The 19535-nt window shown below is 36.7% G+C and overlaps 1 protein-coding gene across 6 annotated transcripts in view; it reads left to right on the top strand.

The window, feature by feature from the left end:
- Positions 1–435: 435 nt before the first annotated feature.
- The window catches only part of LOC125240309 (P protein-like), an 83396-nt gene continuing 64296 nt past the window's right edge, over positions 436–19535 (top strand). For 2 of the 6 annotated variants that reach the window (XM_048148188.1, XM_048148183.1), the window contains exon 1: positions 563–869. The gene's annotated coding sequence lies outside the window, so the exon portion shown is untranslated. Of the gene's footprint in view, positions 533–562; positions 870–19535 lie in introns of those variants that run through there. The other 4 variants (XM_048148185.1, XM_048148187.1, XM_048148189.1 and 1 more) reach the window with 4 other exon arrangements.

Raw genomic sequence — 19535 nt, 5'->3', positions numbered from 1 at the left:
GAACTGACAACACAGCTTATGATGAGGTTTTGACAATGCAATGTGGTACTTTTACTTGAGAAAATAGAGTTCACAAGTTGCATAAATGGCTTCCCGATTAGGTACTTATTATTTCAATACACTGTATTATAAATAAGATGTGCATAATCAGTGACGTAGATACAATTAAACTACATAAACGACAATAATATAAACTACTGTTACTAGAATTTTTCGTCATAGGAAGTAAATCGCTGCATATTTTATCTCACGACCTATTCTATTACAAAAATTGCAAAACGAAAGGCATATTCGCCATACAAATGTAAGAAAACATGTAACCTTACCGTTCTGTGTATAAACAGTCATTTTATGTTACACTTGATAACGTTGACGGCGATAAAAATCATAATAAAAACATGCAGTAACCCGCCGCGCGCCAAAGAGAACGCACGCGTTTTTAAAAAGAAAAATTAAAAATAAAATCAGTGACAGTTCGCGCCAAAAGTAAAAATAGAATAGTGTTGTGATTTCGGGCGTTTTATAATTGAATGTAATGGAAATGTTCACGGTTGCTAGATAATCCGACTTAATGAAATTATAAATGTTAATTATCATAATCTGAGCATTAGTACGAGTGATAATTATGCTTTTAGGGTTGATGGAATGTTACCAAATCTATTAGATTAGCGTGAGTTTATTTTGTTATGAGGAAATGGTTGTGTAATTACGGTGTAATTAAAATGTTTCTAGTTCAGATCTACATTTGACTTTCAGGAATGAAGTCGTTTATTTGCTATCTTAATTGATTACGATTAAGTAAGTATTTAATCAAGATTTTGCCTACATATGAGAGGAAGGTATTTGGTGTAAAGGAAAATTGGAAATTAGTAAGTAAACAAGTAGGTTATAACTACCTAATACCTAATCACTGTTTAAGAAGTAATTTGTGGATTAAAATGACAAGGTTAACTTACGTATGTGCTTAAATAAAAAACCGGCCAAGAGCGTGTCGGGCCACGCTCAGTGTAGGGTTCCGTAGTTTTCCGTATTTTTCTCAAAAAGTACTGAACCTATCAAGTTCAAAACAATTTTCCTAGAAAGTCTTTATAAAGTTCTACTTTTGTGATTTTTTTCATATTTTTTAAACATATGGTTCAAAAGTTAGAGGGGGGGGGACGCACTTTTTTTTCCTTTAGGAGCAATTATTTCCGAGAATATTAATATTATCAAAAAACGATCTTAGTAAACCCTTATTCATTTTTAAATACCTATCCAACAATATATTACACGTTGGGGTTGGCATGAAAAAAAATATTAGCCCCCACTTTACATGTAGGGGGGGCACCCTAATAAAACATTTTTTTCCATTTTTTATTTTTGCACTTTGTTGGCGTGATTGATATAGGTACATATTGGTACCAAATTTCAGCTTTCTAGTGCTAACGGTTACTGAGATTATCCGCGGACGGACGGACGGACGGACGGACGGACGGACGGACGGACGGACAGACGGACAGACAGACATGGCGAAACTATAAGGGTTCCTAGTTGACTACGGAACCCTAAAAATAGGTTAAATAACTTTCGAGAAATAAATAGATAATTAATAATGTCCAGTAAGGTTGGCTTCATTTTACTCGTGTTTATTAATATTTGTTTTTTGGGTCAAATCTTGGAATTGTACTTTGAACCATTTCTCGATATCCTATCTTCTGAATTTTAAACCAATGCAGAAAATAGAGTTCTAACCACACCAACTGAAGAATTGTACAATTGTTTTGTAGATGATAAATTAATAATCTAATTAAATAATTAATAATAATAATCTTCCTCGCAGCGCTCAAAATTCCAATTTTTAACCGCCGCCTCAAATCTCAAAAGAAGGGGTTCTCAATTCGTCTGTATTTTTTTTAATGTTTTTTTTCAATGTTGTTTAATTTTTTTTTGATTGATAGTATATGCATACAGATTGGTCCCATTTTTCTCAGAACCCAGTCCTGATGATGGGATCCTGGAGAAATCGAGGGAACTCCTCAAATCTGAAAAGCATACATATGGTGATTTTTGTATTTTTTAAAGGAACAGCATGCATTTACGTACGGAACAGTGACATTTGGTGCAGTGGAACTGCTGATAATGGTCAGAACGAACTCCTCAAATCTGAACGGCACGCTTATAGTGACTTAGGTATTTTTATAAGAACAGCATGCATTTACGTACGGAACAGTGACATTTGGTGCAGTGGAACTGCTGATGATGATCAGAACGGAACTCCTCAAATCTGAACGGCACGCTTATAGTGACTTTGGTATTTTTATAAGAACAGCATGCCCTTACGTCTAGAACAGTGACATTTGGTGCAGTGGAACTCCTGATGATGGTCAGAACGGAACTCTCAAATCTGAACGGCACACTTATAGTGACTTTGGTATTTTTATAAGAACAGAATGCATTTAAGTTCAGAACAGTAACATTTATTTAGTTATGTTTGTTAAGCATATTGAGTTTTCTAGTCAAATTTTGTCAAGCTTCGATTTTTTATAATCGGATTCATGAGGAATTCAGGAAACTCCTCAAACCTTAAATACGTATATTGATTTTTGTTGCCATCAAATAATTAAAGCATTAAAAGCAGTTTAAAAAAATACCTACACATTTCTACATAATCCAATTCGCAAGTAGCTTTCACCAGAACCCCAAAGGCGGCGGTTTTTTTTTCTTAAAAATTATCGAATAACTATTCAAAACTGGAATATTTCCCTTGCTCGGGTATCATCCATCCATAGAGAAACTCAAAAACACCTCTTCATTAATGAACACTAATTAATTCTATGCCTGGTTTAATTTATCGCCCGTATAAGGATTACACACTGTATGTTGTTGACATGATAAATATAGTTATGAATAATTTTTAAGAAAAAAAAACCGTCGCCTTTCGGGTTCTGGTGAAAGTTACTTGCGAATGTTGGATTATGTAGAAATGTGTAGGTATTTTTTAAAACTGCTTTTAATGCTTTAATTATTAGATGGCAACATAAATGAATATACGTATAACGAATTATATTATACGAGTAAGATTATATTATATTATAAGAAATCGAAGCTTGACAAACTTTGACTTGAAAACTCAATATGCTTAACAAACATAACTAAATAAATAAATGTCACTGTTCTGAACTTAAATGCATGCTTTTCTTGCAAAAATACCAAAGTCACTTATGAGTGTGCCGTTCAGATTTGAGGAGTACGGTTCTGACTATCATCAGCAGTTCCATTTGGAAAAAAATAAAAATAAAACTTTTTAGATTTTAACTTTCTATTTAATCACTCTTGCGGATTTATATCGTACTTATCGTAATTAAAACAAGAGCTTATGTAAAAAAAATCTCTTTCGAATAAAATTAACATCATAAAGAATTATCCCTGTAAAAACCGGCCAAGTGCGAGTCGGGCTCGCGCACAAAGGGTTCCGTAGCAGCAAATATAATTAAATCAACCTATCTCAAAAACTATAAGAGATACTTTGATCAAACCAAAAATCGTTGAAAGAGTTAATTAGCATGCATCACCTCTATTTTTTTTAGAATTTTATACCCCGTAGTTATAAAAATAGAGGGGGGGGGACATACTTTTTACGACTTTGAGAGCTGATATCTCAAAAACCGTTCACTTTAAGAAAAATGTTTTTTAGAAAACTTTATATCATTTTAAAAGACCTTTCCATTGATACCCCACACGGGTATGTACATCGAAAAAAAAATTTTCATCCCTCAGTTACATGTATGGGGGCCCCACCCCCAATTCTTTTTTTTTACTATTTAGTGTCATAATTTTGTAGCGGTTCATACAACACATATTCCCATCAAATTTCATCACTGTAGTACTTATAGTTTCCGAGTAAATCGGCTGTGACAGACGGACAGACGGACAGACGGACAGACGGACAGACGGACATGACGAAACTATAAGGGTTCCGTTTTTGCCATTTTGGCTACGGAACCCTAAAAACCATCATGTTCATACTACACAGGTTGCGCAAATTAGTTAGCGTATTCACCGAGAGATGGCGCTATATCTATACTTTTAGTCGTCTTTAAAGTTACATGAAAAACATGATTATTTTAACTATTAAAAGTTTGTAGGGATACGGAACCCTCGGTGGGTGAGTCCGACTCGCACTTGGCCGGTTTTTTTAAATTAATAAAATAATAGTTAATTATTTTAGCAAAATCTGGGTGGATGGGTTTCGAGTTTTTGAGTCAATAGCTCCTTGATTGAACAAATACAACATACTATGAAAGACTACCCGCGAAATTGCGAACAAAAACATCTGACGAAACTTTTGAACGCCAATTGAAAATCTTTTTATTGGAAAATCCATTATATTCTGTAAATGAGTATATGGAAATGACATGTACCTAATATAAATCCATTATTGTATTTATTCGTATTTTAATTTTAGTTTGACGATCATTATGAGATGAACCTTGTTTTTTCTTTTTTTTTACCGCCTTCCAAATCTCAACGGAAGGGGTTCTCAATTCGTCTGTATGTTTTTTTAACCGCCTTCCAAATCTCAAAGGAAGGGGTTCTCAATTCGTCTGTATTTTTAACCGCCTTCCAAATCTCAAGGGAAGGGGTTCTCAATTCGTCTGTATTTTTTTATTTTTTTTAATGTTTGTTCCTCGATATCTCCGTCGTTACTGAACCGATTTTGAAAATTTTTTTTTTGATTGAATGTATATGCATACAGATTGGTCCCATTTTTCTCAGAACCCAGTTCTTACCCAGGGCTTACGTTGTTACTTGCCATTGCTTGCCGTTGCTTGTTCGGGGGAAAGGCTGGCTTCTGCCCTATGAAGTGATCGCTGCCGACCTAGCCAAAATGACAATCGTTGACGCTATACGCCGATCGAAACGCAATCTGCCTCTGTCGTGCTTATACGCAAGAGCGATAAAGATAGCTGGCTACGATAACTGTTGCCTGTTGGCGGTGAAGCGGTCCCTCTTACGCCCCAAATTAAGTACTTGGGCTTAAATTTAAACCGAAATTGGGACTTCGAGGAACATTTTATCAAATTGGTTCCTAGCCTCGTCGGGGCTGCTGCGGCGCTGAGCAGACTATTGCCCAATATCGAAGGACTCAATGCCCCATGTCGGCGGTTATATGCGAACGTCATCCGCAGCGTGTATACGAAATTTCAGCTCAGTCGGTTGAAAATTTCTGCTTCAAATTTGGTTGCAAGATTTGACCTCAACATACATACAAACATACATACATACATATACATTGCAAGTTAGTAAAAACCATGTCAAAATAGCTTTTTTTTCCTTGTGTTTCTTTATCCTGTCAACAGTCACTTTACCCTGCATAGTGATGGCAGGATAAAGTTACACAGGGTGTAGTGAAAATCCGATTAACTAGATATTATCTCCGAAACTGTTGATAATACAACTGTCATAATTTTAGTATAAACAGTTATACTTCAATACAACATCAAAATGTTATTAGTAAAAAAACTGCCGTATTAATATTTTAAAATAATCATGCCAGAATAAAGAGTACATACCTGTTACAAACTCCGAACGTCACACTTTGAAAACTTGTAACCACAAGATCGCGGCACCTCAAGCACAAACCTTTACACCGACGGCTAGAACCATACTGGCTACGTGTTTTACGTATATTAGGGTCTCAATAAGACTTTCTGTGTGTGAGTGAGGTGCAATACCGCAGACGCACAGGATATAGAGAAAATATCGCTGGACAAACTTTGAACGTGAAAATTTGTGTTCAAAAGTAATAGAAACATCCCGTGCAACGTATATTTAAGAATGTAGTAGTCTATTCTCTACAAAAAACGATATTTTATTATCATACAACTGCAGTTCAATAATCTAAAGAGCGAAAACTTGAGCAATGTCGCGTTTGGACAAGGCAGGGTACAGTAGAAAACGGTCTTCTTTATTTATTTTTTTACAAAAGTATTATATTTATAGAAAAAATATGTTTTGGCCTCGATGTGTCACGTCAATGTCTACTTATGAAAATTTTAATTATATGTGAAAATTATATATTTCGCATACTTTCTATTCAAAAACGTGATGGCAGGGTACGATGCCACTATTTTGAGAATTACCCGTATAGATTAAGGTAGAATCATTTATAATGTAATTTTATATTATGAAATAAATAAATCTAAATCTAAATCATGGGTGTGATGATCAGATCATCACACAAAGTAATGTATAACCTAACCACAAAATTAAAATTTTGAAACAACCCCCGACCGCGACATAGTGGACCGATTTTCACGAAACATGGCTAAGAACACTACCGACTAACTCAGCTTTCAAACAAATAAAACTAAATCTAAATCGGTTCATCCGTTCGGGAGCTACGATGCCACAGACAGAAACGTTAAACTTATAACACCCCGTCGTTTTTACGTCGGGGGTTAAAAATTATGCATGAAATGAATGCGTCTGTTCTTATTCTCATATATATATTACTAGCTTTTGCCCGCAGCTTCGCTCGCGTTAGAAAGAGACAAAAAGTAGCCTATGTCACTCTCCATCGCTTCAACTATCTCCACTTAAAAAAACACGTCAATTCGTCGCTCTGTTTTGCCGTGAAAGACGGAGAAACAAACAGACACACACACTTTCCCATTTATAATATTAGTATGGATGAGTAGTATGGCAAAGTATATCTAGATTCGGATATGTAGTTAATATTATCCTATTGTCTCTGGTACGCTCACGGCACAAGAACACGGTACATTGACATCTCGCTCATCCAAGCGTTTCCTACCTAAATATAGCATCAGATTTATGAGCTGAGCCTAGATAGGTACTGGCAAGGTATTTGATTGGACATACCCGGGAGATCATCTCGAAAAATGTATATGAACTCAATAAGTTTTTTGCAAAAAATTCATTTTTGGCACAAGTTTTTATCGCCGACTGTACCTTTCTTTGAGCAGTCCCCTTACTCGATGGGAATACAACGTTTCATAACAAAGTTCCTATGACCACCTTTCTGCTCCATCATCAGATCAGCTCCATAACGCCATAATATTGCAATGTCACGTGATTTACATGTGTGTGCAAAATTTCAGCTCAATCGCGGAAACCAGGAAGTGGGTCAAACTTAGCTTCTACGTTTTGACCGAAACTAACATACTAACAAGGCAAGTAGAATAAAGCTTGTAATAACCTAACCACAAAATTCAAATTTTGAAAAAACCCCCGACCGCGACATAGTAGACCGAGTTTATCAAGGTGTCTCGCCTATCTCGGTATTCTTGGTTAAGCTCTGATTTCCTATGATAGCAGTTCCGTCAGATAGAGGCCGTCTCCATACTTTTAGCACACCTCGGACACTGGCGATCAAATATATGAAAGAGGCGTTCCTAGCACACAGTCTAAGCTCGTGTACGTGAACGCGTAATATGCTTGTATGAGTGAAATATGACAGGTTGACTGTTCGCGTTTTTGACAGGAGGTAACTGTGAGGTAACCGAGAGGGGGTGGGCGGCACTTTCAGTGGGGAGCGGGGGTGGCCATACTGTACGATAGTACTTTTCATCTTCTTCTGTGCTTTTAGGGAGACCGAGGTAAGCTATGATAGACTCTTTTGCTAGCCCGAGACTTGAACTAATAACCACAGAATTTAAATTTAAAAAAACCCCCTACTACAGAATATATAATAGTACAAGTACAGAAGGCTCACTCCTTTGATGTTCACAAAATGCCGCCATTCTAAATTCTTACCTACATTAACAAACGGACCGCACATGCGAGCAGCCAACATTGAATTTTATTGCGCCGCGCGAAGGTCGTCGCCAATGAATGGGCCGCGAACTCGCGGCCGCTGACATGTACTTGTAGCGCGGCGATAGAATCGCGGAGTGAGCCGCCCCTGCCCCTACATACATACATACAATCATACAATCACGCCTGTATCCCATAAAGGAGTAGGCAGAACACATGAAACTAATACTAAAGCTTCAGTGCCACTCTTGGCAAATTAAGGGGTTGAAAGAAAACGAAACTGTGACATTGCAGTGACAGGTTGCCAGCCTCTCGCCTACGTCATAATTTAAGCCACATCCCATAGTCGCCTTCTACGACACCCACGGGAAGAAAGGGGGTGGTGAAATTCTTAACCCGTCACCACACAGGCTACACCCCTACATAGTGGATCTATTTCCACGAAACATGGCGAAGAACACTCCCGACTAACTCAGCTTTCAAACAAAAAAAATCTAAATCTAAATCGGTTCATCCGTTCGGGAGCGACTGTACGTTAGTACCTACTATTTTTTATCCTGTGACCTGACACTTGATAATTATCATGAAAATGGTCTCTCTTCACGCATTTTATTGTTTTACCGTGCAACCATGTGGTACTTTGTCGCAGTAAAGCGTTATAGGGCATCCGGTTCAAGTGAGTATTTTCGAAAAGCGACAAGGTACTAAAAGTGACTGTGAAGCAAGCACCACATGATTTTTGCTTGTTGATTTTAATCTTAGTACATTGACATAATGTTTATAATAGCTTGGATCTTTAGATATTTAATAGGTTGGTATTTCTATGCAAATTTAAAGTCAGTTTTAAAACTAACTGGAAACACTCGCAGGTACTATTATGTATGAGGTAATACGTATTATGATAGGTATTTCTTTTAATGCTAGTAAATGAAATATTTGCCTATATTTAATTATGGATCTTACGACTGCCTTCAAGAAAAACGTCATAATAATGTAAAATTGATAGTTTTAGTCTGTGAAATAGTACACTTTCCGTTGTTTAATTCAAGTTTCAATTAGAACATCTTATTATCTTGATTCTTATCAGACGGGATTTTTGAAAACTAACTCACTAAATTATTTATGAATATTTCTCTGATGCACGTTTAGGAAAACCCGCGTATAGCGCTGAATTAAATAGTCGATCGTATTAGTAAAATTTGGACAATTCTGAATACTGAAACTGGTTAATTATTATCTCCGAAGTTTACCAACGAACATTTATTAATTTTTTACCAAATATGGCTGTTATAATAAATATTACAGGAAAAATAAAATCGTTCACGTATTTTTTTTCATTTATAAAAAACATTTTCAATTTCACCACCCCTGCAGGTGTTTATTGTACCTGTATTTATTACAGAATAACAATAAAAGTATCTCCTTTCAAATAGAGGAAAAATGGTTAAAATCGGTTCACGCAATAAATAATTATTCCATAATAGTACATTTCGTTATAAGTGCGAGAAGAATGACATTCTCGCACGTGTGACGAACGACGTTTTTTAATACAGTTGCGAAAAAACACTACTACTTACTTACAACGAAATAAAACAATCCGAACTATCAATTTTCCCATGGACATTGACGGATTATTTGACAATTCAAAGGCGTATTTTTGAAGCTTTTAAACTTGCGTGCATATTTTCGAGTTTGCTATTCATCTAACATAATTTATTTCATTGGGTGCCATAAAAACATAAACATTTACGATTTGGGACGATTGTTTAATGTACAACTACATTTTAATTTAATCGATCCATTTATTCCCCGACGTATTGCAAATAACGTAAAATAATTATGACAAATCGCGTAACATATTGAGGTTTTTTGAACGTGCATTAAGTTAAAACATGGTAGACGCCTCTACTTTGACAGTAGAAGACGCGTTTCGTTCCAATCATGTTCTGTTTACACGACTCATTATGACCGATTTTTCAATGTATAAACCATTTTATAAATTATGTTTAGTATGACTAAAAGTAAACAATTACATATGAAATATTAACGTTTTAAATATTAATCACTTAATAGTATGTTTATAGTTTTATTCTGTCTTAGTAAACTAGACTAAAATGAAAACAGCTCGGTAAGTAGTCGTAAAATGGAACGTATATACTTTTTACGCACTAGTTCGTAAAATACAACTTCTCGCACGCTAAACAGCCAAAAAACGGGCACTTTTTGAGCAACTGTATTAAAAAAATCATTTCCCATACTTTAAGCTCGCGCACATTAGTTTACTTAATTTTCGAATAGATGTCGCTGTACGTGGAACGCTCATTTCCTACATCCCGTTTTTCCTGATATAATGGGATCGAGTCAGGATTAGGAGCGTCCTGACGACAATGTTCGTAAACTATTAAAGTCGAATTTCCTTGATTTTCTTTGGACGTTGTTGAATAATAAAATTGTATATACAAGTAATATTTAATACTTGTTATGTGGGAAATTGAGTCTTGAGGGATTTAGTCGTCTGTACTGTAGAATTATATGAATAACATTTGATGATTCAACTATTGAATGATTGTACGGAACCCTCGGTGGGCGAGTCTGACTCGCACTTGGCCGGTTTTTTTGTATATTCTGTCGCTGCTTCTCTCTGTGATTTCACAACGTAGTAAGGTACAGCGGGGCAAATATCGACTGGGGGGCAATTATATTCTTTTCATTATTACACTATTGAGTTCCACATGTATATAATCAGTGGACACTCAATTTGATAATGCAAACATTGTAAAACATGTAATAACCTAACCACAAAATTAAAATTTTGAAAAACCCCCGACCGCGACCTAGTGGACCGATTTTCATGAAACATGGCTAAGAACACTCCCGACTAACACAGCTTTCAATTAAAAAAAACTAAATCGAAATCGGTTCATCCGTTCGGGAGTTACGATGCCACAGACAGACACACACACAGACAGACAAACAGACAGACAGACAGACAGACAGACACGTCAAACAGACAGACAGACACGTCAAACTTATAACACTCCGTAGTTTTTGCGTCGGGGGTTAAAAAAAATGGATCAGTGGCATTTGTCCCCCCCCCAGTCTAAATTACCCCGCTTTGCCTCATATAATATTATATTCTTCTGAATCACATGGGCTGCAACATTGTAGTGATCAGATAAGAGCAAGTGGTTTCTACAATGATGACTCTCAGTTAAATGTTATAATTATACTGCCTTGTCGTTATGTAGAAAATTCATATTTGAAGTGTCTCAGAGGAGTTACTGTTACGATTTAGGGCCGGTTGCATCAAACCGTCTGTCGTCGTTAAAGCGTTCGTTAATAGTTATTTGTTATACAAGGGGGCAAAGTTGTATTTTTGACGAATATTTTAATTATAAGTTTTAGTTGATAACATTTGAAATTTACATCCTTTGACATTCAATACTAAGTATAAATTTATGATTTAAATATAATTGTAACGATAACATGCATGCCTTTCAACATTTATTATATAGCACTAAGCATTCGGTGTTTTTAGTCTAATATTCTTAGTTTGTAAGGAAGACATTGCATGTACGCAATTCATATTCACATACATAGCTTTGACATGTAGTGAACATGGAAATTTTCACATGCCCTGTGGCAGAGCATATTAAGGATCTCCAATGTAAACACTTTATAACATCTACTGTAACGCACCATATGTTCTTGTGAATAAACTTTCATTCATTCATTCATTCATTCATTCATTCATTCAACGCCGAGTGTGGAATTTAAAAACGAGCAAGTGAAAGGATTCTATAGTTGAACCACGAGCGAAGCGAGTGGTTCAAGAATAGAATCCTGAACTTATATTGACCGGGATATAGACCGTGATTACCTTTTTGATTTGTGATCATGATGCATGCAACTGCGTCGAAATATCGGGAGCTCGACAAAAATCAAAAAGGTAATCACGGTCTATATCCTGGTCAATATAAGTCTAATGAAAATAACCGTGAATCATTCAAAACTCTTAGAATCCTGAACTTGCGAGTTTTTTAACACACGAGAAGTAAAATACATTTGCACCCGTGTGTAACACAAAACTTTTCCCCTCACTATAGCGAGGAAACTACAACGCAAAAAATGCGTTTATCACTGCTTCCAGTAGTTCCACAGGTGGTAAATCATCTTTATTACTAGATTCACCTACTTTTATCAATTTTAAAGCAGTTAATTCAACTTTATTCAAGGTCAAATTACTTTACCCACTAGTGGATAAAATGCGTTTTTACCCGCTGGTATTAAAGGACAAAACACGTGTTTCCGAGCTAGTGAGGGGAAATAGTTATTTGTTATACAAGGGGGCAAAGTTATATTTTAACGCCGAGTGTGGAATTGAAAAACGAGCAAGTGAAAGGATTCTATATTTGGTTCGAGAATAGAATCCTGAACTTGCGAGTTTTTTAACACACGAGGAGTTAAAATACATTTGCACCCGAGTGTAACACAAAACTTTTCCCCTCACTATAGCGAGGAAACTACAATGCAAAAAATGCGTTTATCACTGCTTCCAGTAGTTCCACAGGTGGTAAATCATCTTTATTACTAGATTCACCTACTTTTATCAATTTTAAAGCAGTTAATGTGACTTTATTGAAGGTCAAATTACTTTACTCACTAGTGGATATAATGCGTTTTTACCCGCTGGTATTAAAAGACAAAACACGTGTTTCCGAGCTAGTGAGGGGAAAAATTTATTGTATGGGAAGTTCCATAGACATCTGCTGCGTGACGATGATGAGTCTCTCAAATGTGGCTGATGCAACTGGCCCTTAATCCCCGTAGTTTGACACTGAACTGAAGTGACTATCAAGCGTGTTAAAGTACTTAGAGTACTAGGTATTGCAATGGGTAATACCTACTTACCTAGTATATCCATACTACTACCTATTATAAATGGGAAAGTGTGTATGTCTGTTTGTTTGTCCGTCTTTCACGGCAAAACCGAGCAATAAATTGACGTGATATTTTAAGTGGAGGTAGTTAAAGAGATGGAGAGTGACATAGGCTACCTTTGTCTTTTTCTAAAAAAAAAATAAATCTAAATCGGTTCATCCGACAGACAGACAAACAGACAGGCAGACACGTCAAACTTATAACACCCCGTCGAGTATGCATCGGGGGATTCGGGGGTTAAAAACTTTTTAACAATAATTTTTAAGAAAAAAAAACCGTCGCCTTTCGGGTTCTGGTGAAAGCTTCTTGCGAATGTTGGATTATGTAGAAATGTGTAAGTATTTTTTAAAACTGCTTTTAATGCTTTAATTATTAGATGGCAACACAATTGGATATACGTATAACGTTAAGGTTTGAGGAGTTTCCTCAATTCCTCATGAATCCGATTATATTATAAGAAATCGAAGCTTGACAAACTTTGACTTGAAAACTCAATATGCTTAACAAACATAACTAAATAAATGTCACTGTTCTGAACTTAAATGCATGATTTTCTTACAAAAATACCAAAGTCACTATGAGTGTGCCGTTCAGATTTGAGGAGTTCGGTTCTGACTATCATCAGCAGTTCCACTGCACCAAATGTCACTGTTCTGGACGTAAGTGCATGCTGTTCTTATAAAAATACCAAAGTCACTATAAGCGTGCCGTTCAGATTTGAGGAGTTCGGTTCTGACCATCATTAGCAGTTCCACTGTACCAAATGTCACTGCTCTAGACGTAAGCGCATGCTGTTCTTATAAAAATGGCAAAGTCACTATAAGCGTGCCGTTCAGATTTGAGGAGTTTGTTTCTGGCCATCATCAGCAGTTCCACTGCATCAAATGTCACTGTTCTGGACGAAATACAAATACAAAATACAAAAAGTTTATTTCATTACCAGACATAGATAAAATATAGGAATTAAACAGTAGGTATAGTTACATTCAGAGATAAAATACAGTATGGTTAGCAATAGCCCTCACACTAGGTCAAGCCTGTGACGTGGGGGCTCAGTGAAGTACCAGAAGATTAATCAAAATGGCGATGCGAAGAATACAGATATAGCGAGAGTTTACATGAATCTTACCTAAACTAAAACTAATTATTAAGCTAATGATCAATTTCTGCAACTACTTTAGGAATGATATAAACTGTGCCAAGTGTCGGAGTGAGTCTGATAGTGTGTATGTGTGTGTGTGTGTGTGTGTGTGTGTGTGTGTGTGTGTGTGTGTGTGTGTGTGTGTGTGTGTGTGTGTGTGTGTGTGTGTGTGTGAGAGAGAGAGAGTTGTGCTTACTGCAAAGGTTTCAGTATGTCTTCTGTTGCCTGGTATGAGAGAGAGATTAGCCAATTGCGAGTTTTATTTTGAAATTCTTTGACTGTCAAATCTTTTACATTGAAGAGTTTACATATATGGTTGTATATAAAGGGGTGTAGGAATTGTGGAAAACGTCTGCCATATGGCGTTCTCGTCTTGTTTTGTGGGACGCGGAAGATCCTTTTACTAAGTAACGATGTGAAACTTGAAGAATTTTATGTATTCCGATGCATCGTCGTGGCTGCCCTGAGAATAAACAACTGGCGGACCGAGAGAGTGTTGGATTCGGTCAACAGTTGTCTTGTTGGGAACTGGTGTGGCTTCTTGTACATTACTTTCAATACTGACCTCTGCGCCCTTTCTACGTTAAGCATCGTTGCAATGCCTGCCCCGCCCCAGACTGAAATACAGTATCCTAATAGTATTGACTGACATAAACTCACATACACTAGTGTTAGGATCCGCGGATCAGCACAGTTGCGGAGCAAGCGCATTACATGCGGAGAAAGTGCATGCTGTTCTTATAAAAATACCAAAGTCACTATAAGCGTGCCGTTCAGATTTGAGGAGTTCGGTTCTGACCATCATCAGCAATTCCACTGCACCAAATGTCACTGTTCTGGACGAAAGTGCATGCTGTTCTTATAAAAATACCAAAGTCACTATAAGCGTGCCGTTCAGATTTGAAGAGTTCCGTTCTGGCCATCATCAGCAGTTCCACTGCACCAAATGTCACTGTTCCGTACCTAAATGCATGCTATTCCTTTAAAAACATAAAAATCACCATATGTATGCCTTTCAGATTCGAGGAGTTCCCTCGATTTCTCCAGGATCCCATCATCAGAACTGGGTTCTGAGAAAAATGGGACCAATCTGTATGCATATAAATTCAAACAAAAAAAATTTTTTGAAAATCGGTCCAGTAACGACGGAGATATCGAGGAACAAACATAAAAAAAAAATAAAAAAAACATACAGACGACTTGATAACCGTCCTTCTTGAGAGATATGAGGCGACGGTTAAATAACCTAACCTAACCACAAAATTAAAATTTTGAAAAAACCCCCGACCGCGACCTTGTGGACCGATTTTCATGAAACATGGCTAAGAACACTCCCGACTAACTCAGCTTTCAAATAAAAAAAACTAAATCGAAATCGGTTCATCCATTCAGGAGCTACGATGCCACAGACAGACACACACACAGACAGACAAACAGACAGACAGACAGACAGACAGACGGACAGACAGACAGACAGACAGACAGACAGACAGACAGACACGTCAAACTTATAACACCCCTTCGTTTTTGCGTCGGGGGTTAAAAATAAGCGCATTACCTACCTTAACCTTAAGAACCTTTGAATTCAGATTTATTATCGGATTGCAATAATCTAAACATCCAAATTATAAACAAATCAATTGTTTTTGTAGGCGGTACCAGACCTGTTCGTCGCCTTGTTATTTCCTGTTTGCTCCACCCAGGCTGGCCCCGACTCCAAAAATAATTGATTTGTTTATAATTTGGATGTTTAGATTATTGCAATCCGATAAGAAATCTGAATTCAAAGATTCATTATTTTTTGCTTTTTAGTTTCTCCGAGTTTTGTAATGCGCTTATTTTTGAAGGCGGTTTTATTTTTTGTTAAAAAGTTTATTTATTTGTTGATTTTTAGTGGTTCCTAGTGATATTATATGTATCAGTCCGAATATATGTACAGTAGTGAAAGAATTATCCTTTAACTCCTAACCATTGAGGAGTTGACCTTCCATCATCAGCTCAGCCACATAAAATTATTACTATCAGGCGTAAATACTGGTGTACCTTTGAAAAATACACTAAAAACACGACTGAAAAACATTACATGTGCCTATAACATTTGAAGAGTTCCCTCGATTTCTCCAAGATCCATCATCAGACCCCGACTTGGTGTCAATGGGACCATCTCGGGGTTATACACGTTCGACTTATAGTTTCGCCATGTCTGTCTGTCCGTCCGTGACCGTTAGCACTAGAAAGCTGAAATTTGGTACCAATATGTATATCAATCACGCCAACAAAGTGGAAAAATAAAAAGTGGAAAAAAATGTTTTGTTAGGGTACCCCCCCTACATGTAAAGTGGGGACTGATTTTTTTTTTTTCATTCCAACCCCAACGTGTGATATACTGGGTGAAATCGGGGGTCATGATCCAAACTGTGAAAAACGTGTTAATATGGTGTTTCTGAACAAGGTTTTCCATGGAACAAATATCGCGACAAAAAATTAACAGATTTCATACCGACCGGTGCAGGAGTGCTCATGATTTCCAATAGAGTTTCATTAATATGTAAACGCTTTTACAAGGGATCAGTATGGAAAAATGTATACATATTAACGAACTTGAACACGAACTAGTCTAAAAAACCGGCCAAGAGCGTGTCGGGCCACGCTCAGTGTAGGGTTCCGTAGTTTTCCGTATTTTTCTCAAAAACTACTGAACCTATCAAGTTCAAAACAATTTTCCTAGAAAGTTTTTATAAAGATCTACTATTGTGATTTTTTTCATATTTTTTGAACACAGGGTTCAAAAGTTAGAGGGGGGGGGACGCACTTTTTTTTCCTTTAGAAGCGATTATTTCCGAAAATATTTATATTATCAAAAAACGATCTTAGTAAACCCTTCTTCATTTTTAAATACCTATCCAACAATATATCACACGTTGGGGTTGGAATGAAAAAAAATATCCGCCCCCACTTTACATGTAGGGGGGGTACCCTAATAAAACATTTTTTTCCATTTTTTATTTTTGCACTTTGTTGGCGTAATTTATATACATATTGGTACCAAATTTCAGCTTTCTAGTGCTTACGGTTACTGAGATTATCCGCGGACGGACGGACGGACGGACGGACGGACGGACGGACGGACGGACGGACGGACGGACGGACGGACGGACGGACAGACAGACATGGCGAAACTATAAGGGTTCCTAGTTGACTACGGAACCCTAAAAAGAGGAAAAATATTCGGGTTTTTTTTTGGGAAACCTTGTTGAGAAAGACCATCTTAACACGTTTTTCAACGTGATCCCGATTTCACCCTGTATTGTTGGAAAGGTATTTAATAATTTTTAAGAAAAAAAAAACCGTCGCCTTTCGGGTTCTGGTGAAAGCTACTTGCGAATGTTGGATTATGTAGAAATGTGTAAGTATTTTTTAAAACTGCTTTTAATGCTTTAATTATTAGATGGAAACACAAATGAATATACGTATAACGTTAAGGTTTGAGGAGTTTCCTCAATTCCTCATGAATCCGATTATATTATAAAAATACCAAAGTCACTATAAGCGTGCCGTTCAGATTTGAGGAGTTCGGTTCTGACCATCATCAGAAATTCCACTGCACCAAATGTCACTGTTCTGGACGAAAGTGCATGCTGTTCTTATAAAAATGGCAAAGTCACTATAAGCGTGCCGTTCAGATTTGAGGAGTTTGGTTCTGGCCATCATCAGCAGTTCCACTGCACCAAATGTCACTGTTCTGGACGAAAGTGCATGCTGTTCTTATAAAAATACCAAAGTCACTATAAGCGTGCCGTTCAGATTTGAGGAGTTCGGTTCTGACCATCATCAGAAATTCCACTGCACCAAATGTCACTGTTCTGTATGAAAGTGCATGCTGTTCGTATAAAAATACCCAAGTCACTATAAGCGTGCCGTTCAGATTTGAAGAGTTCCGTTCTGGCCATCATCAGCAGTTCCACTGCACCAAATGTCACTGTTCCGTACCTAAATGCATGCTGTTCCTTTATTAACACAAAAATCACCATATGTATGCCTTTCAGATTTGAGGAGTTCCCTCGATTTCTCCAGGATCCCATCATCAGAACTGGGTTCTGAGAAAAATGGGACCAATCTGTATGTATGTCGCAGTAAGATAGATAAAGCCGTTATATAGTTATAACCCTAGGAATAAAATTATACGTCGTAACATAGTTAAACGAAAGCGATTAATTGCTATCTTACTAGGAATATAACTATAATACTAAACTAGTTTAGTCATATAGTTATATGACTGGATCCAGTTTAGTGAAATGATTGTAGGCAGGAGTGCGGCGGTGCGGCGGAGGTATAGTTATAACCCTAGGGATATAATTATATGCCGTAACATAGCTAAACGAAAGCGATTCCTTACCATCTTACTAGGAATATAATTATAATACGTTACTAGTTTAGTTATATAATTATATCACTGGATTAAACTTAGTCTAGGGATATAATTATAATACGTCTCTAGTTAAGTAATATAGTTATACACCGTGTTTCACTTAACACTAAAAACCTGAAATCAGTTGTTCAGAATCGAGAGTAGAATCGATTGAGCTATATCTTGATGGGGGTAATATTTTTTGTTCAATTTGTATTATTAGTTATTTTTTACGTGCCCATTCTATTGTATTCGTAATGCGACATTGTGTATATCGCATTGCTAGAGGTTGCTTACCTTTTTCAGTATTTAGGGGTATTAATACTGGCTGGTTACTTGGACGATACTTTTTCCGTTATACGAGTTTGACGTTGTTTGTCAGTTTAATCTTAATGTTTATCATAAGTCATAACAAATTGAACTCGTACCTAATTACAACCTTGTCATTTTTAATGTTGGGTTTAAATTTGCTTACCGCGATTAAATTACCGGGATTTCCCGGGAAATCAAGAACCGGGAAATACCGGGAGCATGCCCTAACTGTTACGTTTTAACTAATATAGCTTGGATTCGTTTGTTTAGTAACCAAACCTTGTGTACTATGTTCGGATCGATACAAAATAAACTTTGTTCTAACGTCAGTGACGATGTTGTTATTCCAAATCGTCCCGCTATACGTATTATAAAACACTGATTTAAACTTTCACGATTTTTACACATATTTAAAATTGCAAACGGGACTTAATACATAGTAATACGCGATTAAGTCCCGTTTGAAATTTTAAATACCGTATTATAATTATATTCCTAGTAAGATGGTTCTGAATCGCTCCCTTATATCCCTAGGGTTATAACTATTCCTCCGCCGCACCGCTGCACTCCTGTCTACAATCATTTCACTAAACTGAATCCAGTCATATAACTATATGACTAAACTAGTTTAGTATTATAGTTATATTCCTAGTAAGATAGCAATTAATCGCTTTCGTTTAACTATGTTACGACGTATAATTATATTCCTAGGGTTATAACTATATAACGGCTTTATCTATCTTACTGCGACATGTATATACATTCAATCAAAAAAAAATTTTCAAAATCGGTCCAGGAACGACGGAGATATCGAGGAACAAACATAAAAAATAAAAAAATAAAAACATACAGACGACTTGATAACCGTCCTTCTTGAGATATGAGGCGACGGTTAATAATTTTTAACCCCCGACGCAAAAACGACGGGGTGTTATAAGTTTGACGTGTCTGTCTGTCTGTCTGTCTGTCTGTCTG

Source organism: Leguminivora glycinivorella, chromosome 27 (genome assembly GCF_023078275.1).
Source record: "Leguminivora glycinivorella isolate SPB_JAAS2020 chromosome 27, LegGlyc_1.1, whole genome shotgun sequence".
NCBI lineage: Eukaryota > Metazoa > Arthropoda > Insecta > Lepidoptera > Tortricidae > Leguminivora > Leguminivora glycinivorella.
Note: the sequence above shows the minus strand (reverse complement) of the source record. Positions and strands in the feature narration are given on the sequence as shown.